Genomic DNA, 15662 nt, shown 5'->3' with positions numbered 1-15662 from the left:
TTTTCTGAAGCAAATACATTTTATTGGAAGAACACAAGCATTTTACAAAATGCAAGAACATTAAGCAACAAAAACATTTTATTTTTTTTAAGATTTATTTATTTATTTGACAGACAGAGATCACAAGCAGGCAGAGAGGCAGGCAGTGGGGGGTGGGGGGTGGGAAGCAGGCTCCCTTCTGAGCAGAGAGCCCGATGTGGGGCTTGATCCCAGGACTGTGAGATCATGACCTGAGCCAAAGGCAGAGGCTTAACCACTGAGCCACCCAGGTGCCCCAACAAACACATTTTAAATACAGAAATGAGGATAGCTCAGGGAAACACAACAATACACCTTCTAATTATATTCTCTGCAGTAAAAGAATATGAAGGTACCCTTTCAAGATATCACTCATTTTTTAAAAAGATTTTAAGTAATCTCTATACCCAATGTGGGGCTTGAACTTAATGACCCTGAGTCAGATCAAGAGTCACATGCTCTACCGACCCAGCTGGCCAGGCACCCCCAAGGATGAGCTATCACTCATTATTGGGGCCTAGTCCCAAACTCTAAATATAACAAAAGTATCATTGGCTCAACTCTGATAAGGTGAAAAGTATGAAACCAAGTAGCTATGGTTAGGGAACTCAGTCACATAGTAGACAGAAGGGCGTGGGACACAGCCTCAGAGAAAAGTGCCTACAGAGGAGACCCAGCAGCCTGAGACTACTGCCCTCCATTCTGCACAACACAAATACAGTACATAGACACATTTTGACATGTTCTCATATACAAAATATTTTCACAGATTTCTTGCAGGAGCACAAAAGCACAACTGTAAACCATGAAGACAACCCCAAATCCAGGCCAATCCCAAAGTCACATTAACCCAAAGTCAGTTTCTGGTTCGATGACAAACAGCTGATGGCCCACGGCTGCTCCTTGAGTCCAAGTCCTCCAGGTGAAGTTCACGGCTTCTGTAGAACTGCTGTGACTCAATGAAGTGGAAAATCCTACAGACTAAAGGTTACCTTTATACATCGCCAGGGCAAATGCCACATGTAAATGGAACAATACAGACAAAGCAATAATAAAGAAGCAGTAATCTCCCATTTCCCTGGACAGAAACTTCCTTCCCCTTCAGTTTGCAAATCTAAAAACATTTGAGGGGAGCACTCATCTGTACACATGGGAGGTTTTTTTTTTAACATATTTTATTTTATTTTATTTTAAGTAGGCTCAGGGAGCCCAACACAGGGCTTAAACTCACAACCCTGAGATCAAGACCTGAGCTGAAGTCAAGAGTTGTATGCATAACCAGCTGAGCCACCAAGGCACCCCTTTCTTTGCTTTTTTTTTTTTTAAACCACTTTATTGAGGTATGAAGGTATATGACTGACATACAACAAACTGTACATATTTAATGTATACAAGTTAATGAGTTCAGAGATCGGTATACATACATGAGCCATTACCATAACCCATGCCATAAACACAGCCATCCCCTCCAAAGTTTCATTCTACCCCCAGTAATTAGCATTATTTTTTGGAATAAGATGACAGAAGGTAGAAGATCTACCCTCTTAGCAAATGGCGCAGTCTGTGTCTCCTCTGAGCTCTGGAGGAGAAGCCTGGTGTCTGGCTCCCGCCTGTAACCATATTCCACATCCTATGAGTCAGCCCCCCAAGGCCACAACCTACAGTCCTTGAGCAGACAGAAGCCTGGCTTCTCCAACAGGCCTTTCAGCATTCTGTAAGGCTACTGTGTCTGACTAACCAGGGAGGCTGAGGCAATCAGTGAATTCTCCTCGGGAGTCCCCGAACACAGCCCACGGCTACCCTTTTCTGAAGCTGAGAAGCAATACGGTAGGTCTGCAGACCTACCGTAGAGACAAGGGGGGCTCAGGAAGCCAACCCAATCTCATGTGAGGGGCGGCCCGTCCTTCTCTAAGCTGAGAAGCAATACGGTAGGTCTGCATGAGCAGAGGAGACAAGAGGGGCTCAGGATGAAAACCTAATCTAAGCTGAGGGGCGGCCCGCTGGGCAGCAGTCTAATCCACAGGCTGCACTCCTGGAGGCAGCAGGGGGGGCAGAGGGGGTCAACTCAAACCCGAGGGGCCTAGAAGTATTTCATCAGCGGTCTGAGAGAGCAACGTTTTGCACGTTCTTCCCACCCATTCTTCTTTTTTTTTTTTTAAGATTTATTTATTTATTTGATAGAGACTACAAGCAGGCAGAGAGGCAGGCAGATAGAGAGGAAGGAGGAGGAGGAAGCGGGCTCCCCGCTGAGCCGAGAGCCCGATGCGGGGCTCAATCCCAGGACCCGGGGACCAGGACCTGAGCCCAAGGCAGAGGCTTTAACCCACTGAGCCACCCAGGGTTACAGCCACGTGCACAAGCCCACGAGGATCAAAATGTCCCCTGACTCACGTACAGTTCATTGACAGCGTCCACGCGCTGCTTCTCCTCCCACCAACGTGCAGAGTATACTCAGCAGAAGAGTGAAGGAAGTTAATAGGGAAATGCTTGGAATTCCAACCGCAGTCCCAAACACAAAATTGGGATTCCAAAGATCCCACATATGCCACTGCTCTGCACGGTGGACATTACTCCATTCAATATCTTTGTGTCAGAGCACAGAAGTCTGACCATCAGCCATGGCCAATGGCTGATTCCCACCCATTCTGAGAGGCCTCCACACTAAGGCTCCATAAAGCAGCGTCCGAAGTCTCCCCTCCAAGTATTCTGTCCAGTCCTGCGTCTCACAAAGGAGACAGATCGCCCCTCTGCCACTCCAGGGCCCTCAGGAAAGGGAGGAATAGCACAGTTCAACTTGTCAGTGGATGGCTGACATCAGCATATCAACTTGAACCGTCCCTAAACAAGGTTTGTAGTTTCAAACCTCACTGCAGTGGGCTCTGTGGCCCAGCGAGAGCTCCTCATGAGAACACAGGCAGGGGTAAAAGCCGCAGCAGGCAGAAGGAGAAGCCCTGTTCGGACTGAGGAACTGTCCCTTGGGTGCTGTTGGCACCAAGAGCTTTCGAGGGAGTTCTCAGTGCAGGCCTCGATAACTGTGGCCAGCGCTGGGGACTCACCAGTCAGGGGAGGGTGCAGATCCCAAGGGGACCTGGTATCTCCTGCTAGCGTGTCATAAGGGCAAATAAAATAAGAACTAAAAGTTAAGTGACCCCTGTTTAAAGGAGGCGAAGGACCTCCCCTTCCCTTTTCTGAGAACACTGACTTCAGAAAACTTCTGAATGTGGGTCCCAGTCTCCCTGCACAGGAGGCAAATCTTTTTCAAAAGCTAGACAAGCCTCTGGACAATTGTGCAGTCCAGGAATGGGTCCCCGGGGACCCTGCAGGGCCCGAGAACGAGGGGAAGGGGGACGACTTAAGCTGCCGAAACAGAAGGCTCAGCTACACCCTCCCGAGAAGTGCAGAGGGGACTGACCACCAAAGACCATGTCCGAGGGCCTACAAAGACTCTCCTGGTAACAAAACCAGCATGAGCAACAGTAGTTCCTCCTCCGAAGGGCCTCAGGTCATTGAGACCTGCAAAGAGACAGCAGAGTGAGGGGCTAACTCCCTCCCGAGGCCTTTGTCCATAGGCCTACGGTAACAGAATTAAAATGAGACAGCATAATGGCCATGCGCCTATAAATCCATTCTTGGTAAATTGGAAAATGACCCCCCTCTCATCCTAACGAATGTCTCCATTCAACGAGACAGTCGTAGTTTCTCAGACCATCTCCAGCAACGTCCAATGTCTTCTGTGCCCCAGTTATGCCGCCCCAGAGGTCGTGTGGGGAAATGGAAAAAGGCAGGAAACCCACCCCTGAGCCCACAAGGCCCACCACTTTCACCCCGAGTCCCTTGTCCTCGTGCTGTCAAGTTTCCTCATACTCTCAGAGTGTACTCACACCCCTGCTGAGCCCGAGATTTCTCTATCAAGAGAAAGCAAGAACTTGAAATGGGGAAACCGTAACACCCCTCCCCTCCTCAAACTGCAACTCCCCTTTATCCTCTCACCCCTCTGGTAGCTTCAGTACAACACTGTGGTGTCTATAACAGGCAAGATCCCCTGGAGGCAAAGTCATCGCCTCCCAGGAGAACCCCAAAATGGCAGAGGGGTCGGATGACCAAGCGGCTACTTGTAGCAGATAAATAAGGGAAGGGATGCCAGCAGCCTGTGGGTATACGCCCTTCTGGGCAAAAGAAACAGGAGGGCTTAATCCTCTAACTGGAGACCTGACCCAGGAGGTTCCCAGACATCCAAGTTCACGTGCACAAGCCCATGAGGATCAAAATGTCCCCTGACTCACGTACAGTTCATTGACAGCGTCCACGCGCTGCTTCTCCTCCCACCAACGTGCAGAGTATACTCAGCAGAAGAGTGAAGGAAGTTAATAGGGAAATGCTTGGAATTCCAACCGCAGTCCCAAACACAAAATTGGGATTCCAAAGATCCCACATATGCCACTGCTCTGCACGGTGGACATTACTCCATTCAATATCTTTGTGTCAGAGCACAGAAGTCTGACCATCAGCCACAGCCAATTTCTTCCCTGGGACCCAATCTGTCCCATGCCCCACACGCTGCCATTGCCAGCCAGTATGCATTTTCTGTAGGAATTTAACAAGTCACTTGAGCCATGGGAATGTCAAGGGAAGAATTGTCTGGCCAGTGCATTAAAGAACATGCCAACAGCAGCAGTTCACCTTCATCAAGCTCTCCGGGAGAACACAGGTCACTATCAACATGAAAGACTGAGCGGTCAACCCAGCCACGTCAGATTAGTTGCCAGAAACAACAATTATCACCTCTAGGAAGGCTCCCTCGGACTAGAAAACGGTACGGGGTGGGAGGGGGGAGAAGGGCCGCCATTCTTTGGGCCACATTTCACAGGCTAAGGCAGCGTACAGAGAGGCAGGAACAACAAAACCATCCCCAGGAGCAAAGTCCCAAATTCTCAGGGAAGCTGGGAAAATAAAGAACAGACCCCATCATAAGGATTTCACCTTTGTCAGAGGGTCCTATGTGCTCATGTCACATTCAATAATGTGCATCATCGGCCTTTTGTCCTCCAGCTATGCTGATCCTAAGTAGAGCCAATGACAGGGAAGTAGGCGGAAGATACCCTTGGACACACAAAAGTCCAATACAGGGACCCAGAGCTCCTCCTGCCTGCTTTCTCCCCATACTCTGAGGGCAGGTCTACAAAGGGAAGGCCACTCTGCCCAGCCCTCTCTCCATCTCCTGAAGGAAGGACCCTATTAATCAGTCATTCCATCTCTCCTGATCATAAATACCCTTTGAGCCCCCGTGAAGCCTCGAACCTCTCAAGTTCCTCTCCTTAAAAGAACAGACAATCAGAAGGGGCTGGAGAACCAACCCTGAAATCCATTTAGTTCAAGATGTGTTCACCCACATCAACTGGAAGGGCCACTCTGGAAAACAGCATTGCAGCTGCTCAACAATTAGAAATAGAACTACTATCCAATCCAGCCATCCCATGTCTGCATATTTATATAAAGGAAAAGAAGCCGCTATCCCAAAGGCTTATCCAAACCCCAGTGTTCAGCAGCATCCACACCAGCTAAGACATGGAAGCAACCCAAGCATTCATCAACAAGATCGATGGATAAAAAAAATGTGGTATATATCTACAATGAAATATTATTGGCCATCCAAGAGTTTACATGCAACAAGGAAGACACTCCATTTCAAAGGCCTTGCCTTAAAGCATTCAATATCCATCCTCTTTCCATCGCCCACGTAAATCAGCAGAATAAAGAAGCACTTAAGGCAAACACAGGTTTGACATGGAATACTTCACACCATGAACTAAAAGCACATGGACATTCCCACTACAGGGGGGACATTCACTGAGTACAGGCCTCATGAGGCAGTCGATATGGCTGGCCCAGGAACAGCCTCCTGGGGAAGAACCATCAAGCCAGGTCCCACCTTAAATTCTGAGGAGGGTCACCTTCTCTTACCCCTGAGAGTCCTGACTTTGAGAATGCCACCAGTTAGAGAGTCACCCTTTTGGAATTATTTTTAAGTGACGTATTTTTAAGTACCAGTACACAGCAGATTTACCCATAAACCATTCATTTAGACCTTCCCCAGCCCTTCCCTTCAATGAAATGACCCAAAATGATTTTGACAGGCATTGGGCACAAGGGTGTGTGGAAGGGGAAGGAGGCATCACAGTTGTTCAATCGAACAGCTGCTTTTGACAAGCAGATAAGCCAGTCTTGGTCACTGTCACACCACCTGGGGAAGGAACATGGGTTTGGGTACAGGTTTTGCAAAGTACCTCAGACCTCAGGTTTTTACCTTCCACAGCTTTAAAGTAATTTAACCAATTATAGGGATAGAGAAGTCTTCAAAATGTCACTATGTTGTAAAAGGGCTACATACTTTAGTGTCTGATCACGAAGAAATGGCTTTTTTTTTTTTTTAAATCTTTGGTGAGTTCCCATCAGATTCTGTGATGCCACCTTCTGGATTAAACCAGTGCTAATAAAGCAACCGAGGGCAGGGGGGTCTATAAAACTGAAGGTCAGAAGTGTCTTTGAATGCACCCTCGAGTAATTCATATTTACACTCAATGCTCTCCTGACCCACTGTCAAAAGCTTTCACCTGATTTTCAACAAATTAACCAGTGCCCAGAAAAGAAGTAACTTTACACAGGGAAACAAAGAGAGGATAACTTTTTGGCACTGCCAGTTAACAAACCCCCTGTGGCCCCAACTTGATGCTGACACATGTCAGCTTCAGTGTAAGCTGTCCAAGTGAGCCACAAAAGACTGCAGCTCAGAGCAAGGCAAAGTGTGCGTTGCTGGGCAACCTCCTGGCATCATAGCAGAATTAAAGAGGTTGATTTCCAAAGAGACGCCCAATACTCTCTGAGGATATCTGCTGGCCCTGTGGAAGGAAACAAACACTTAGCTGAAATTATGGCAAAAATCTAAGGGAGTGGGGTCTGGACAGGTAGGAAGAGGAGCTAAGCCAAGCCATAATGTTCTGGACAATATATGGCTTCTGGAAACCATGGCCCAATTATTTCAGCACCTACTGTGTGCTGAGCACTTTCTAAAGATTATCACACTTGATAGCAAGGTGTGATTTCCACCATGCAAATGTAGAATCTGAGGCTCAAAGAAGAGAGTAAGAAAGAGCCAAGGGTCTTTCAGACTCAGATAATAGAAATTTATTGTGAGTAAAACACAATGAGTGGTCTCAGCAACATCTGCAAAGCAAATGAGGAACATCTGCAAGGCCAAAAAACCAGCTAACAAATATTTAAGAGGAAATATTTAAGGGAGTATGGCTACATATTGGTTGAGTTGTTACCCTGTGCTTCCAGGAGCTGCCAAATAAATGCCCACCCACCCATAGTGGGGGTACATTTGCAGACTGGCAATCTCTAGCACCCACCTGGGGTACAGATCTCATCTTTTCCCCTTTCCTAAATGGAGCTGGATTTAACTGCATTCAGATCCATGATAAAAAGTTACACTTGTACCTGGAACAAAACAAAACAAAACACCTGAGCAGTGCTCCCACAATCTCTAGGTTCCCAAAGCATGTTTTGGACAAGCCCATCCAATCCCTCCTGCATCTACATGGTATTACAAGTCTTCCAAAAGGATAAAAAGACAGATCAAAACTGCGATGTGATAACATCGAGATCAGGTTTGTTTGAAATCTGACATTCTAATAAAGCCAACGTGTCTGTAAGAGTGGCATTCAACAGTAAACAGAGAAACCCAAGTAAGGACTGGAAAAGATTCCACTGACCAGTTAAATAAATCAGAGACACAGAGTCTCTACCACAGAGTTAATCAGTAGTACCCAGGCAGTGACCCTGCCATTGCTGGAAGTTCCAAATTAGAGACAGGGAAGGGATTTCAACACCATCTTAAATAACGAGACAATAACACCATCTAAAATAATGAGACAACAACACCATCTTAAATAATGAGACAACACCATCTTATATAATGAGACAACAACACCATCTTAAATAATGAGACAACAATACCATCTTAAATAATCAGACAATAAAACCATCTTAAATAATGAGACAACTGACAGAGGAGACAGGTGCTATTCTCCAGCCAACACCTGTAGCCTCACACAGCATAAGGTTGCACTTACCTTATGGCTGGTCTTGACAACTGGGTCTAGGTCCTCTCCTCTCATTACAGGCCTGTAGGCTGACCAGAACTGGATTTCTCCATCACAGATCCTGAAGGAGTTAGTGATTGTACAAATCTACAAAAGACTTACCTGTGGCAGGTCAGCTTAGCACCACTGCAGGAAAATTAGGTAACTTGGAAACTCATAAGATGAGTGGATGGGACAAACTTCCTCTTTCCCTTATCCAGGGGAATTTCTGAAAGTGGTTGGTGGGGCCACAGTACCCAATCATGCAGCCTGTTTGAGGTAGGCCAAAAGAGTGAAAGATAATGTAAGACAGGAACTGCATGAGTCAAACCACAAGATAAGATTGCTGCTTTAGAGGCCTGACTGTCCCCTCAAAATGAACCATGGTTCATCCCACTTTAATCAAACATCATAGGGGAATTATTAAATACTATGTTGAGAGGTATCACCAGTTATTTGCTTGGGGGGGTGTCTCAGAACTCCATTTTTTTTCTCTTAACAAGGCAACTGACTCATAAAAAATTGTGGGTACCTTTGGAATGGGTTGTGGTGTTCTCACTTTGTTACCAATTTACTGACACTTATATACCATGCGAGATTATGGGTAACAAATCATTCAGATGGGTTTTGTGTCCTACTTAATAGACCATAAAATGCAAGTTATACAACTGTGTTGTTATATTAGTCTTAGTAATTGGTAATATAGTAAGATCAAAAACTGCTAAAACTAAAAATAAGCTGTTTAATTCAGAACAATTGTATGAAGAATTTCATACATTACATAATGTCACGACCAACTGACATTGAACATAGGTCTCTGAGGAGGAAACACTTGAAAAAATTGGGACATCCAGAAACAGACAGTTTGGGGAATCTGCTCCTCATTTGCAAGTATGCCCCTAGGATAATAAAAGCACACTTAAATATTGTTCATTTTACACTTAGATATTGTTCAAGATCTAGGACTCTGTCTCAAAACTCAGGAATGGTGAGACTAGTTAAGTGTCCAGTTCCTGAAATCTGTTTTCCTTTCAGTACCAAAGACAGATAAAGTAAAACCCAAATACCAGCAATGAATCTTTAACATGTCTAAATGTAATCAAGGTACATTTAGAGATCTTCAGTGTTCCACCAATACAAGTCATTATTTCTACATGAGTTAATATATATAATTCAAGTCAATACCAAGAACTGACTTATTAGCAAAAAGGCTAATAAGGCAAACTCAACTATCACCATTATCAAAAGGAAGTAACTGCTTTACTTAACACCTTTAATTCTCCCCTTGAATACACATTAAATGTCACGCATGGAGAAATGAGTATAAATAGGCAACCATTGACTATTTCTTAAGGCAATATGCTAGCAATTGAGGCATTAAGGCACAGTGAGCTCTTGTGGCTAAAGAGGCAGGGACAATATCCTCTGCTATTGGGGTGGGATAGGATGGAAGGAGATTAGCAAGTCCAGTCTAGCCCAGGACCTCAAATAAGGAGGACTGCAGTTGTCCTGGGGCAGACTGGTCAGGACAGAAACTGGTATATTGTCTTTGTTTGTAAATAGAAACTACACAAGTAATTTTTTTCTATGGGAGAACACCTGGGAAGGAGCACATAGACCAACATTTAAAGAAATAACAATATGTCACAAGCACAATTATAGTTCTAAAATAGTATTCAAAAGTATGCAGGATGACCAGCAAGGGTCATTCAATTTAAGAAAACAGAAAGCATCCATTCTGGGGTGAATTTCCTTTAAGTAAATTGAAAACGCTCCACGATTTTCAAAGGAAATGCCCTAAAGACTAAGAACACAACTGAACTAAATAAATTTAATAATAAACACGTAATTATTTCAAGAAATAAAACCCCAGAAGGACGTAAACAGCTTCCAGAAATGGCCAGTGAGAGGCACTTCCGGAAAGTCACTGTCGTAAAATAGCAACCGCTCAGTTAGATGGTCAATATCTGTTATTTTTTAACATTAAAAACAAAACTTCCTTTATTTTAAGTATAACTATGAAACAAAAGACACAGAACTCAGTTTTTTACACACAGAAACGTTTTAATAGTAAAATAAAAAAAACGTTGGGCTTCCGGTATGCCGGAGGCCAGTAACTGTCGTAAAGCAAGACGCATGTTAATTAGAACCATCTTTTCCTCATTTGTAAATTTAAGATAACGTGAAAAATTTTGACACAAAGCTTATAAGATAGCCTGGACAAACATTCAATAGAATAAAGTGATACCAGACACAATTCTTCTGTAAAACGAGCCCCAAACTCAGTTAACGGCCCGGCATTGAACAGTTAAAAGCATTCACTGTCATAAAACATCAAGGACTTAGCCAACCGATTATCATTACTGCATTGTAACTCAAAAGTACCTCAAAACCTTTATTATTATTCATTAAGATTTTATTTTTAACTGATCTGTATACCTAATGTGGAGTCTGAACTCACAACCCGGAAATCAAGAGTCACAGGCTATAGCCAGTCAGGCACCTCTCAAAACATTTACTTTTCAGAAAATTTATCAATAGGGAACAAGACCAGAATATACAAAATAAGTTATGTCAAACATGCAATTATATTATAAACTTAAGGCACTCAATTGACTTAGATGTTAAATCATTCCCCTGTAAATCGAAATTTACACCCAATCATTTAAAGGAAACATGAGGAGAGCCAGGATCAAAATTCAATTGAATGCATTAAGATGAATATGTAAAATCAAATGTCAAAACAGTGCTCAGTCTTGGCTAACGAGAGCGGCTAGCGGACATACACAGTGTAAAAGTTTCAAGTGTCCGGCGGGACAATTTATTTCCAAAGTGCACACTGAGAATACTTTCATTTGGAGAATATTTGTGAAACACAGCTAAAATAAAAGTTAAACAAATTCAAATACTGCAAAGTTCCAATATCATAGGTTAAAAAAAAAACCCCACCGCCGTTATATTATAAAATAAAACAAGAAACAGGACCCCAGCAGGCATGATTCCCATCAGGGACTTAAAGAAACAAGGTCTTGCCAAACAAACCGCTATTTTTCTTATTCGAAAACTGTAAACAACACTTTTTTTAAATGGAAAACACACGAAAAGCTTCCGGACCATTTTTGGTTGACTACAATGACATTAAATACATAAATGCATCACATAAAAATACAGCGTTCAATGATAACAATTCCCGTTGGTCAGTGAAACGATCCGCGAGCCGCTCAAGTGGCTGTTTACTCATTTTCACGTTAGAATTATCAGGATTCCTCCACCCCCTTTTAAAGCAACATATGAAAAAGACCACTTCAAATTTTAAACCAATGATATTAAGCAAACAGTCATGTCATTAAATGAAAGACAAAACTGCGCTCAAAGGCAGACATCAGCTGTCCTCATCACAGACATGCCTCTCCGGGCCTTACTTTCTTTTCTTCCAGATCGAAAACAACAGAAATTCTGTCACTAAGACAGTTCACGAAAATGGCCAAGGGCAAGATTTAAACAATATCCAACCCAATACCCACCCAACAACACTGTACAATAAAAAGCAAAGTCAGCGGCCTGGCAGCCAACGGCCATCGCGCTGTCCTGGGCCCACGCAGGCTCAGCCAACCGCACCATTTTTTCTTTCTTTCTTTTTTTTTTTTTAAGTTGCAAACCAAACAAAACATGAAGCCCGCGAATGGCGGTGGGCTCAGGACCCACCTTTAAACAAACAAGATGATCGGTAAGATTCATCATGTTGTTACATAAAGCTCAACACCGCGCCCGCCCCGGAAGGCCGCTAACGGGCCTTTCCTTGTCATTGATCCAGAATCCCGTGAGACACAACTGTCAAAGCCCATTAGGACACACCATGGGTCCGATTCTCTCGAAATCACATTTAACAAACAGCCAAGTATGAAATAAAGTAAATTAAACTTACATTTTTTGAGATCGTCGAAAAAGTAACCGCCATTTGCCATAATCCCTTAGTGGAACGGTCCACGGAAGCCGCAAGGTACAATCCAAATTTTAAAGGAAACTTGCCCGGTCACGTGGTAGGGCTTCTTTAACCTCCTTTCTATGTATGGTCCCACCCTCAAACGTCATCATTGGAGGGGCTACAATGATTGACAGGCAGACTGTCCACTCTCTTCAGGTCTATGGGGAGAAACTGCCATATTTCCAGGTCCTGCTAAATTACTAAAATCTTTGCTCATATTGCTGTCTTTCTACACCTATGTCCTTCCCTCAATGCCCAACTCCCCCAGTTAGTCCTTTACACATGCCTTTTCCTTTGGTTCTAGTCATCTCAGACTTTGGAAATCTTGCTAACAGAGTTCATCCCCGTCCAGCTCAGTTGCATCCTCCTCCAGGAAGCCTTCCATGCTTTACCCCTTCCGTCCCTAGAGATCAATGTCAGTTCTTTCTGGCTATTATATATGCACATGAGGAAAGATCAGAGCAGAGAAGCAGGGGAATCATGTAGACTATGGGATCAGACACTACTGGGTTGGGCACACTGTGAAGGACCCAAGGTTTGCACCTGGAAATTTGGTGAAGTCAGTTAAGGCTGCAGAAATCTGGGGAAAGTCCAGGGAAAACTGACAAAAAGATACCTCGCAGGAGCCTCCCAGGATTCATCCCAGCCATAAATTCAAACAACTTCCAACCACCCTTTTCAGGATTTTCATATCCTTTGCACCCTTTCTCTCTGTAGAAATCTTGCCATCTCTTTGAGGCCAAGGCATACATAACTCAATTCTCCGATTCCTTCTTTGATTTCATGTTCCCTCCTCAAATCCCAAGAAAAGCTATTTCTTTTGTCGCCGTAGGATGAAACTTCATATCTCTGGTGTGAAGGTCACTAAGTTTCACAATTATTCAAGGTGACACTGGAGGTCCACTTCCTTTCAGGAGGCCATCTGCTGAGTAATTCTTGTAGTTGCTCTTGTACAAGCTGGGAGGTGCAACTCCCCTGGGGTTGATGACCTTGAATGTTCAACTCCCTTCACTCTATCATGGCAGGTGGACCCCATAACCACTGGGTCACATTAGTCAGACTTCACACTCACAGTGCACACTGCTCCCGGGAAGGATGCTCTCTTGCTAGCACTATCCTTTCCCTATTCTCCAGGGTCTGGGAGGAGTTGTGAGGCTTTATTTTGTGAACAATGTTATGTGATAGTGTATGATGTTTCCCTACTCACCATGATGATTAATTTCCTGGGTCAACTTGACCGGCCATGAAATGCCCAGATTCTAGGTTATTTCTGGCTGGATCTGTGAGGGTGTTTCTGAATGAGAGAGATTTGCATTTGAACTGGTGACTCAGGAAAGTAGATGACCTTCCTCCAAGTGGGGTGTGCATTATCCAATCCACTGAAGGTCTAAATATAACACAAGGCAGAGGAAGGAAGGATTGTCCCCTTTTCTCCTGCTTCACCACTTGAGGTAGAACATCTCATCTCATTTTCTCCTGCCCTTAGGCGGGGAATCATATCATGCTTCCCCCAGTTCTTAGGCCTTCAAACTCAGACTGAATTATACCACTGGCTTTTCTGGGGTTCTAACTTGCAGATAGATCATGGGACTTCTCAGCCTCCATAAATGTGTGAACCAAATTCCTCCTAATATAATTTCTGTATATTTATCTATCTAAATCTAGATGTAGATATATACCTCCTGTTCATTCTGTGTGTCTGGATAACACTGACTAACATACCTGGAGTATCGCAGTGGCTCCAACTGTTAGAGATGGCTTCATAGGCCGCAAATAGAACTCTGGAGAAACAGCAAAACCAAATAAAGTAAAATTAGTTCCAAATTGTGGGTAAGGAAAGGAAGACAGCAGAAACAGACAGCCTGCCTGATAGTGGGCCAGCACCAAGGACATTGCCATTGGCCCAGATGGGTGTCTTTCCCACTAGAGCCTGGTGGCTCATTTACAAACTCAGAGTAGGCTTGGGGTTGAACTCTTCCAGAGTTGGGGTTGGGGGGTAAGAATTTCACAAAGATATAGAGGGCAGGAGAGTTGTTGTAGGCTTTGTCCAGCAACCAGCAGAGGGATGGATTTGGGATGTTAATCCACAGGGGGAGAGAAGAGAAGCAAGACTGGAGCTGTTGATGTGAATTTGGTCCAGGAGCTGCAACCTTTTTGACACCTGTCACTAAGGTTTGTCCCTCTGACGGTTCTGTGGATGGTCACATGCTGGACCCTTTCAATGCCTGGTATGTGATGAGCAATACCACACAGTTCATCTCTCAGATCTTGTATGCCTCCTTCATCTTTGTGTCACTAATCTTTCTTGTCCCATTTACACTTTATCCCAGGCCAATGCCCTGGATTTCTATGTGTCCGAGAGGCACTACCAATCACTACTTATCCACTGGGTATTATGGCTAGTGGTCACGTTGCTGGGCTGGACCTTTGCTGCTTGGATTCATATACTGGCACTTCCTCCTATCAGCTGGATAACTTTCAATGTTTTTTTAAATTAACATATAATGTATTATTTGTTTCAGGGGTACAGGTGTGTGGACTCTCAATGATTTTTTCATCTGTTAAATGAATGTGCCAATAAGTATCATTTCATTGGGCTGTTGTAATATTCATTGGGTTAATGCCAGGCCCTTTCTTGGTGTCTGGAGCCTTCCCATACCAACACAGCTCATATAAATCTGCATTTTTCTAATACCATTCTAAGCGCATAATCCAGTTCTCCCATTGTTTGTTCCACAACTTTATCACTTTCATCTGTGGTAATTACTCCATGCTAATTAATAAATCAAGTAGTCCTAATTTTTCATTTGTCTATGTCTCATATCTCCTTTCTACATGTATCACCAGTTTCCCATATATACTATAGCTCAGTATAGAGCATGGTATATATGGGGATTCAAAAGGTACACATATAGGTACCGAAATAGAACCTTTCACTGGGACATCTCCAGAAATACTCCCTCTTGTGGACCACCCAAACTCTCTCGTCCAATGACTGATTTGGCCAGGAGGCACAGTGGGAGTGGAACTCTGACAGAGGAGTTGGCAAAGGGCTCTGGAAAATTTGGTTGGCTACCATGGGCCAGTCGGCCAGGAGAGTACCCCAGGCTGAAATGCGCACCGATGAGAGTTGATGGGGCCTATGAGAGAACGGAGGCAGTTTAAAGGACAAGGGATAATTCCAAGGAAATGATGAAGCCATTTACTTACCTTGTGAGGATCGGGTGGGTTGTGAGCACCAGCCTGTGCAGTACCTGTCTCTGTGGTACAGAAAGACAAGGCTACCCCCAAGCCCAGAGCACCCCCCCCACACACTCTGATATAATTGCGATATATACATATATATCAGGACCTCATAGAAATGCACAACTCAATGACTTATCCCAAAGGGGGGGAAAAAAAAGAAAACTTGGAACTATCATCCACTAGAAGAAATACAACTGGACAACCACCTTGAAACCCCACACCCGGTCCCTTTTAATCAAAATATTCTTCCTCCCTCTCAAAGGTCACCATTA

General features: G+C 44.1%; 1 long non-coding RNA gene across 2 annotated transcripts; it reads right to left on the bottom strand.

Moving 5' to 3' along the window:
* Positions 1–13921, bottom strand: LOC309856448. 2 transcript variants are annotated; one of them, XR_014307209.1, is made up of 5 exons: positions 13867–13921; positions 13352–13531; positions 8283–8429; positions 7428–7515; positions 1–6914 (listed from the first exon to the last, which is right to left on the bottom strand). It is a non-coding gene; the product is annotated as an uncharacterized lncRNA (long non-coding RNA). The 2 variants fall into 2 exon arrangements; XR_014307210.1 differs by lacking the exons at positions 13352–13531; positions 13867–13921 and adding an exon at positions 12085–13338.
* Positions 13922–15662: the final 1741 nt, after the last annotated feature.

The sequence above is a fragment of the Mustela nivalis genome (genome assembly GCF_964662115.1).
Source record: "Mustela nivalis genome assembly, chromosome: X".
Classification (NCBI taxonomy): domain Eukaryota; kingdom Metazoa; phylum Chordata; class Mammalia; order Carnivora; family Mustelidae; genus Mustela; species Mustela nivalis.
This window is presented reverse-complemented; position numbering and strand designations above follow the sequence as displayed.